Source organism: Chiloscyllium punctatum, unplaced genomic scaffold, assembly GCF_047496795.1.
Source record: "Chiloscyllium punctatum isolate Juve2018m unplaced genomic scaffold, sChiPun1.3 scaffold_1063, whole genome shotgun sequence".
NCBI lineage: Eukaryota > Metazoa > Chordata > Chondrichthyes > Orectolobiformes > Hemiscylliidae > Chiloscyllium > Chiloscyllium punctatum.
This window is the reverse complement of record NW_027310797.1, coordinates 12,598-22,500: the sequence shown is the minus strand read 5'-3', so window position 1 is coordinate 22,500 and position 9,903 is coordinate 12,598.

Sequence of the window (9,903 nt, the reverse complement as noted above, 5' to 3'; positions counted from 1 at the left end):
TTTCGGGTTGGTATAAATCAGTAACCACTGACACTTAGAATTTTTTCGGGTCGGTACAAATCAGTAACCACTGACACTTAGAATATTTTCGGGTTGGTATAAATCAGTAACCACCGACACTTAGAATATTTTCGAGTTGGTATAAATCAGTAACCACTGACACTTAGAATTTTTTCGAGTTGGTATAAATCAGTAACCACTGACACTTAGAATATTTTCGGGTTGGTATAAATCAGTAACCACCGACACTTAGAATATTTTCGGGTTGGTATAAATCAGTAACCACTGACACTTAGAATTTTTTCGGGTCGGTACAAATCAGTAACCACTGACACTTAGAATATTTTCGGGTTGGTATAAATCAGTAACCACCGACACTTAGAATATTTTCGAGTTGGTATAAATCAGTAACCACTGACACTTAGAATTTTTTCGAGTTGGTATAAATCAGTAACCACTGACACTTAGAATATTTTCGGGTTGGTATAAATCAGTAACCACCGACACTTAGAATATTTTCGAGTTGGTATAAATCAGTAACCACTGACACTTAGAATATTTTCGACTTGGTATAAATCAGTAACCACTGACACTTAGAATATTTTCGGGTTGGTATAAATCAGTAACCACCGACACTTAGAATATTTTCGAGTTGGTATAAATCAGTAACCACCGACACTTAGAATTTTTTCGAGTTGGTATAAATCAGTAACCACTGACACTTAGAATATTTTCGGGTTGGTATAAATCAGTAACCACCGACACTTAGAATATTTTCGAGTTGGTATAAATCAGTAACCACTGACACTTAGAATTTTTTCGAGTTGGTATAAATCAGTAACCACTGACACTTAGAATATTTTCGACTTGGTATAAATCAGTAACCACTGACACTTAGAATATTTTCGGGTAGGTATAAATCAGTAACCACCGACACTTAGAATATTTTCGAGTTGGTATAAATCAGTAACCACCGACACTTAGAATTTTTTCGAGTTGGTATAAATCAGTAACCACTGACACTTAGAATTTTTTCGGGTTGGTATAAATCAGTAACCACCGACACTTAGAATATTTTCGAGTTGGTATAAATCAGTAACCACTGACACTTAGAATTTTTTCGGGTCGGTATAAATCAGTAACCACTGACACTTAGAATTTTTTCGAGTTGGTATAAATCAGTAACCACTGACACTTAGAATATTTTCGGGTTGGTATAAATCAGTAACCACTGACACTTAGAATTTTTTCGACTTGGTATAAATCAGTAACCACTGACACTTAGAATTTTTTCGGGTTGGTATAAATCAGTAACCACTGACACTTAGAATATTTTCGGGTTGGTATAAATCAGTAACCACTGACACTTAGAATTTTTTCGGGTTGGTATAAATCAGTAACCACCGACACTTAGAATTTTTTCGGCTCAGTAGAAATCAGTAACCAAGCGCATTTTTGAATTGGTTACTGATTTCTCCGTTCGAGTTGCGGCTGCGGTTGGCTTCAAATAGTGGTGGGGGCTTAATTATCGCCGAGGGGAGCATGTCCCGGTGGTGTGGCCGAGGATGGAGTGCCTTTTGAAGGGGGTGTTTCTGAATTTGGACCCTTTTTGAGTTGCATGGCCGGATGGGTGTGGTTTTGAAGGGTGTGTCTGTCTGGAGTGGCACCGGCGTTGGTGTGAGGCTGAGGGTGGGCGTTCGGTTCCTGGTTAGGGATAGGGAAAGGGTGAGACTTAGCTTTAGTGCTCGTGCCCCCGATTTTGGTAATGTTTGACGTCAATTTTCCAAGGAGGCGAATGCAAGGCTTCAGAGGGACTTTGAGTGTTCGGGGGCGGGGTAGCTCAGCCGGATTTGCCCCGGCGGTTCTGCGGACGGTGTTGACTTCGAGGGCGGACCGGCCCCCGTGTTCAGTCCGAATATCGTGCATTGTTAACGGCGGGAAGTGTTCCAAAAGGGAATGGGATTGAATGTGACTGCTGAAGCCGACTTTGAGACCTGTAACGCGGGTAGCTCAGCCGGATTTGACCCGGCGGTTCTGGCGACGGTCTCGCCTTCGAGGGGGGAGCGCCCCGCGTGTTCAGGCCGAATTTTGTGCATTTCCATCGGCGGGAAGAGGTCCAAACGGGAATGGGATTGAATGTGACTGCTGAAGCCGACATTGAGACCTCTAACGCGGGTAGCTCGGCAGGATTTGACCCGGCGGTTCTGCCGAAGGTCTCACCTTCGAGGGGGGAGCGTCCCGCGTGTTCAGGCCGAATATCGTGCATTGTTAACGGCGGGAAGTGTTCCAAACGGGAATGGGATTGAATGTGACTGCTGAAGCCGACATTGAGACCTCTAACGCGGGTAGCTCGGCCGGATTTGACCCGGCGGTTCTGGCGACGGTCTCGCCTTCGAGGGGGGAGCGCCCCGCGTGTTCAGGCCGAATTTTGTGCATTTCCATCGGCGGGAAGAGGTCCAAACGGGAATGGGATTGAATGTGACTGCTGAAGCCGACATTGAGACCTCTAACGCGGGTAGCTCGGCAGGATTTGACCCGGCGGTTCTGCCGAAGGTCTCACCTTCGAGGGGGGAGCGTCCCGCGTGTTCAGGCCGAATATCGTGCATTGTTAACGGCGGGAAGTGTTCCAAAAGGGAATGGGATTGAATGTGACTGCTGAAGCCGACATTGAGACCTCTAACGCGGGTAGCTCGGCCGGATTTGACCCGGCGGTTCTGGCGACGGTCTCGCCTTCGAGGGGGGAGCGTCCCGCGTGTTCAGGCCGAATTTTGTGCATTTCCATCGGCGGGAAGAGGTCCAAACGGGAATGGGATTGAATGTGACTGCTGAAGCCGACATTGAGACCTCTAACGCGGGTAGCTCGGCCGGATTTGACCCGGCGGTTCTGCCGAAGGTCTCACCTTCGAGGGGGGAGCGTCCCGCGTGTTCAGGCCGAGTTTTGTGCATTTCCATCGGCGGGAAGAGGTCCAAACGGGAATGGGATTGAATGTGACTGCTGAAGCCGACATTGAGACCTCTAACGCGGGTAGCTCGGCCGGATTTGACCCGGCGGTTCTGCCGAAGGTCTCAGCTTCGAGGGGGGAGCGCCCACCGTGTACAGGCCGATTTTCATGCATTTCCAACCGTGGGAAGGGGTCCGAAAGGGGATGGGGGTGAACGTGACTGCTCAACCCGACTTTGAGACCTCTAACGCGGGTAGCTCAGCCGGATTTGACCCGGCGGTTCTGGCGACGGTCTCGCCTTCGAGGGGGGAGCGTCCCGCGTGTTCAGGCCGAATTTTGTGCATTTCCATCGGCGGGAAGAGGTCCAAACGGGAATGGGATTGAATGTGACTGCTGAAGCCGACATTGAGACCTCTAACGCGGGTAGCTCGGCCGGATTTGACCCGGCGGTTCTGCCGAAGGTCTCACCTTCGAGGGGGGAGCGTCCCGCGTGTTCAGGCCGAATTTTGTGCATTTCCATCGGCGGGAAGAGGTCCAAACGGGAATGGGATTGAATGTGACTGCTGAAGCCGACATTGAGACCTCTAACGCGGGTAGCTCGGCCGGATTTGACCCGGCGGTTCTGCCGAAGGTCTCACCTTCGAGGGGGGAGCGCCCACCGTGTACAGGCCGATTTTCATGCATTTCCAACCGTGGGAAGGGGTCCGAAAGGGGATGGGGGTGAACGTGACTGCTCAACCCGACTTTGAGACCTGTAACGCGGGTAGCTCAGCCGGATTTGACCCGGCGGTTCTGGCGACGGTCTCGCCTTCGAGGGGGGAGCGTCCCGCGTGTTCAGGCCGAATTTTGTGCATTTCCATCGGCGGGAAGAGGTCCAAACGGGAATGGGATTGAATGTGACTGCTGAAGCCGACATTGAGACCTCTAACGCGGGTAGCTCGGCCGGATTTGACCCGGCGGTTCTGCCGAAGGTCTCACCTTCGAGGGGGGAGCGTCCCGCGTGTTCAGGCCGAATTTTGTGCATTTCCATCGGCGGGAAGAGGTCCAAACGGGAATGGGATTGAATGTGACTGCTGAAGCCGACATTGAGACCTCTAACGCGGGTAGCTCGGCCGGATTTGACCCGGCGGTTCTGCCGAAGGTCTCACCTTCGAGGGGGGAGCGCCCACCGTGTACAGGCCGATTTTCATGCATTTCCAACCGTGGGAAGGGGTCCGAAAGGGGATGGGGGTGAACGTGACTGCTCAACCCGACTTTGAGACCTGTAACGCGGGTAGCTCAGCCGGATTTGACCCGGCGGTTCTGGCGACGGTCTCGCCTTCGAGGGGGGAGCGCCCCGCGTGTTCAGGCCGAATTTTGTGCATTTCCATCGGCGGGAAGAGGTCCAAACGGGAATGGGATTGAATGTGACTGCTGAAGCCGACATTGAGACCTCTAACGCGGGTAGCTCGGCAGGATTTGACCCGGCGGTTCTGCCGAAGGTCTCACCTTCGAGGGGGGAGCGCCCACCGTGTACAGGCCGATTTTCATGCATTTCCAACCGTGGGAAGGGGGCCGAAAGGGGATGGGGGTGAATGTGACTGCTCAACCCGACTTTGAGGCATCTAACCCGGGTAGCTCAGCCGGGTTTGACCCGGCGGTTCTGCCGACTGCCTCGCCTTCGAGGGGGGAGCGTCCCCCGTGTACAGGCCGATTTTCATGCATTTCGAACCGTGGGAAGTGGCCCAAAAGGGGATGGGGGTGAATGTGACTGCTCAACCCGACTTTGGCGCTTCCGAGCCGGGTAGCCCGGCCGGGTTTGACCCGGCGGTTCTGCCGTCGGTCTCGCCTTCGAGGGCGGAGCCTCCCCCGTGTACAGGCCGATTTTCATGCATTTGCAACGGTGGGAAGTTGCCCAAAAGTCGATGGGAGTGAATGTGACTGCTCAACCCGACTTTGAGACTTTTAAGCCGGGTAGCTCAGCCGGGTTTGACCCGGCGGTTCTGCCGACGGTCTCGCCTTCGAGGGGGGAGCCTCCCCCGTGTACAGGCCGATTTTCGTGCATTTCCAACGGTGGGAAGAGGTTCAAAAGGGGATGGGAGTGAATGTGACTGCTCAACCCGACTCTGAGGCTTCTAACCCGGGTAGCTCGGCCGGGTTTGATCCGGCGGTTCTGCCGACGGTCTCGTCTTCGAGGCCGGTGCCTCCCCCGTGTACAGGCCGATTTTCGTGCATTTCCAACGGTGGGAAGTGGTCCAAAAGGGAATGGGGGTGGACGTGTCTGCTCATACCGACTTTGAGACTTGTAAGCCGGGTAGCTCAGCCGGGTTTGACCCGGCGGTTCTGCCGACGGTCTCGCCTTCGAGGGGGGAGCCTCCCCCGTGTACAGGCCGATTTCCGTGCATTTCCAACGGTGGGAAGAGGTTCAAAAGGGGATGGGAGTGAATGTGACTGCTCAACCCGACTCTGAGGCTTCTAACCCGGGTAGCTCGGCCGGGTTTGATCCGGCGGTTCTGCCGACGGTCTCGTCTTCGAGGCCGGTGCCTCCCCCGTGTACAGGCCGATTTTCGTGCATTTCCAACGGTGGGAAGAGGTTCAAAAGGGGATGGGGGTGAATGCGACTGCTCAACCCGACTCTGAGGCTTCTAACCCGGGTAGCCCGGCCGGGTTTGACCCGGCGGTTCTGCCGTCGGTCTCGCCTTCGAGGGCGGAGCCTCCCCCGTGTACAGGCCGATTTTCATGCATTTGCAACGGTGGGAAGTTGCCCAAAAGTCGATGGGAGTGAATGTGACTGCTCAACCCGACTTTGAGACTTTTAAGCCGGGTAGCTCAGCCGGGTTTGACCCGGCGGTTCTGCCGACGGTCTCGCCTTCGAGGGGGGAGCCTCCCCCGTGTACAGGCCGATTTTCGTGCATTTCCAACGGTGGGAAGAGGTTCAAAAGGGGATGGGAGTGAATGTGACTGCTCAACCCGACTCTGAGGCTTCTAACCCGGGTAGCTCGGCCGGGTTTGATCCGGCGGTTCTGCCGACGGTCTCGTCTTCGAGGCCGGTGCCTCCCCCGTGTACAGGCCGATTTTCGTGCATTTCCAACGGTGGGAAGTGGTCCAAAAGGGAATGGGGGTGGACGTGTCTGCTCATACCGACTTTGAGACTTGTAAGCCGGGTAGCTCAGCCGGGTTTGTTCCGGCGGTTCTGCCGACGGTCTCGTCATCGAGGGGGGAGCCTCCCCCGTGTCCAGGCCGATTTTCATGCATTTCCAACCGTGGGAAGTGGTCCAAAAGGGAATGGGGGTGAATGTGACTGCTCATACCGACTTTGAGACTTTTAAGCCGGGTAGCTCAGCCGGGTTTGACCCGGCGGTTCTGCCGACGGTCTCGCCTTCGAGGGGGGAGCGTCCCCCGTGTTCAGGCCGAATTTTGTGCATTTCGAACCGTGGGAAGTTGCCCAAAAGTCGATGGGAGTGAATGTGACTGCTCAACCCGACTTTGAGACTTGTAAGCCGGGTAGCTCAGCCGGGTTTGACCCGGCGGTTCTGCCGACGGTCTCGTCTTCGAGGCGGGTGCCTCCCCCGTGTACAGGCCGATTTTCATGCATTTCGTACCGTGGGAAGCGGTCCAAAAGGGGATGGGAGTGAACGTGACTGCTCATACCGACTTTGGCGCTTCCGAGCCGGGTAGCTCAGCCGGGTTTGACCCGGCGGGTCTGCCGACGGTCTCGCCTTCGAGGGGGGAGCGTCCCCCGTGTTCAGGCCGAATCTTGTGCATTTCGAACCGTGGGAAGTTGCCCAAAAGTCGATGGGAGTGAATGTGACTGCTCAACCCGACTTTGAGACTTGTAAGCCGGGTAGCTCAGCCGGGTTTGACCCGGCGGTTCTGCCGACGGTCTCGTCTTCGAGGCGGATGCCACCCCCGTGTACAGGCCGATTTTCGTGCATTTCCAACCGTGGGAAGTGGTCTAAAAGTCGATGGGAGTGAACGTGACTGCTCAACCCGACTCTGAGGCTTCTAACCCGGGTAGCTCGGCCGGGTTTGACCCGGCGGTTCTGCCGACGGTCTCGTCTTCGAGGCGGGTGCCTCCCCCGTGTACAGGCCGATTTTCGTGCATTTCGAACCGTGGGAAGTGGTCTAAAAGTCGATGGGAGTGAACGTGACTGCTCAACCCGACTTTGAGACTTGTAAGCCGGGTAGCTCAGCCAGGTTTGACCCGGCGGTTCTGCCGACGGTCTCGCCTTCGAGGGCGGACCCTCCCCCGTGTACAGGCCGGTTTTCGTGCATTTCGAACCGTGGGAAGTGATCCAAAAGGGAATGGGGGTGAACGTGACTGCCCAACCCGGCTTTGAGACTTGTAAGCCGGGTAGCTCAGCCGGGTTGGACCCGGCGGTTCTGCCGACGGTCTCGACTTCGAGGCGGGTGCCTCCCCCGTGTACAGGCCGATTTTCATGCATTTGCAACGGTGGGAAGTTGCCCAAAAGTCGATGGGAGTGAATGTGACTGCTCAACCCGACTTCGAGACTTGTAAGCCGGGTAGCTCAGCCGGGTTTGACCCGGCGGTTCTGCCGACGGTCTCGCCTTCGAGGGGGGAGCCTCCCCCGTGTACAGGCCGATTTTCGTGCATTTCCAACGGTGGGAAGAGGTTCAAAAGGGGATGGGAGTGAATGTGACTGCTCAACCCGACTTTGGCGCTTCCGAGCCGGGTAGCTCAGCCGGGTTTGACCCGGCGGGTCTGCCGACGGTCTCGTCTTCGAGGCGGGTGCCTCCCCCGTATACAGGCCGATTTTCATGCATTTCGAACCGTGGGAAGTGGTCCAAAAGGGAATGGGGGTGGACGTGTCTGCTCATACCGACTTTGAGACTTGTAAGCCGGGTAGCTCAGCCGGGTTTGTTCCGGCGGTTCTGCCGACGGTCTCGTCTTCGAGGCGGGTGCCTCCCCCGTGTACAGGCCGATTTTCGTGCATTTCGAACCGTGGGAAGTGGTCCAAAAGGGGATGGGAGTGAATGTGACTGCTCAACCCGACTTTGGCGCTTCCGAGCCGGGTAGCTCAGCCGGGTTTGACCCGGCGGGTCTGCCGACGGTCTCGTCTTCGAGGCGGGTGCCTCCCCCGTATACAGGCCGATTTTCATGCATTTCGAACCGTGGGAAGTGGTCCAAAAGGGAATGGGGGTGGACGTGTCTGCTCATACCGACTTTGAGACTTGTAAGCCGGGTAGCTCAGCCGGGTTTGATCCTGCGGTTCTGCCGACGGTCTCGCCTTCGAGGGGGGAGCCTCCCCCGTGTTCAGTCCGATTTCCATGCATTTCCAACCGTGGGAAGTTGCCCAAAAGGGGATGGGAGTGAATGTGACTGCTCAACCCGACTTTGGCGCTTCCGAGCCGGTTAGCACAGCCGGGTTTGACCCGGCGGTTCTGCCGACAGTCTCCTCTTCGAGGCGGGTGCCTCCCCCGTGTACAGGCCGATTTCCGTGCATTTCGAACCGTGGGAAGTGGTCCAAACGTCGATGGGAGTGAATGTGACTGCTCAACCCGACTTTGGCGCTTCCGAGCCGGGTAGCTCAGCCGGGTTTGACCCGGCGGTTCTGCCGACGGTCTCGTCTTCGAGGCGGGTGCCTCCCCCGTGTACAGGCCGATTTTCATGCATTTGGAACCGTGGGAAGTGGTCCAAAAGGGAATGGGGGTGGACGTGACTGCTCATACCGACTTTGAGACTTGTAAGCCGGGTAGCTCGGCCGGGTTTGACCCGGCGGTTCTGCCGACGGTCTCGCCTTCGAGGGGGGAGCCTCCCCCGTGTTCAGTCCGATTTTCGTGCATTTCCCACGGTGGGAAATGGTATCTTTCATTACGGGGACAAGGGTCTGAAGCGGTGAAGTCAGTAACCGGCATAGTTAAGGAAAGGGTTCGAATTTTCTCAACAGTACGAAAAAAGTGAGCAGGGAAGCTAGAGAAGGTGTCAGTGAGTCCCAAACGAGTGAACCGCAAAACTTAGGGAAATGCCCGAAAGCGTTTTAAAGGGTGAAATCGGGAACGAGGAAATGATGGGAAAGTGCCTGAAAGTGCTAAATGAGTAAACAGAAAAACGAAGAAAAATGTTTGAAAAGAAGAAGTGAGTAACCAGGAAAACTTAGAAAAATGTTCAAAACGAAGAAATCAGTAACCAGGAAAACTTAGAAAAATGATCAAAAAGAAGAAATGAGTAACCAGGAAAACTTAGAAAAATGTTTAAAAAGAAGAAATCAGTAACCAGGAAAACTTAGGAAAATGTTTAAAAAGAAGAAATCAGTAACCAGAAAAACTGCGAAAAATGTTTAAAAAGAAGAAATGAGTAACCAGAAAAACTTAGAAAAATGTTTAAAAAGAAGAAATCAGTAACCAGGAAAACTTAGAAAAATGTTTAAAAAGAAGAAATCAGTAACCAGGAAAACTTAGAAAAATGTTTAAAAAGAAGAAATCAGTAACCAGGAAAACTTAGAAAAATGTTATAAAAGAAGAAGTGAGTAACCAGAAAAACTTAGAAAAATGTTTAAAAAGAAGAAATCAGTAACCAGAAAAACTGCGAAAAATGTTTAAAAAGAAGAAATCAGTAACCAGACAAACTGCGAAAAATGTTTAAAAAGAAGAAATCAGTAACCAGGAAAACTTAGAAAAATGTTTAAAAAGAAGAAGTGAGTAACCAGAAAAACTTAGAAAAATGTTTAAAAAGAAGAAATCAGTAACCAGAAAAACTTAGAAAAATGTTTAAAAAGAAGAAATCAGTAACCAGAAAAACTGCGAAAAATGTTTAAAAAGAAGAAATCAGTAACCAGGAAAACTTAGAAAAATGTTTAAAAAGAAGAAATCAGTAACCAGAAAAACTGCGAAAAATGTTTAAAAAGAAGAAATCAGTAACCAGGAAAACTTAGAAAAATGTTTAAAAAGAAGAAATCAGTAACCAGAAAAACTTAGAAAAATGTTTAAAAAGAAGAAATGAGTAACCAGAAAAACTTAGAAA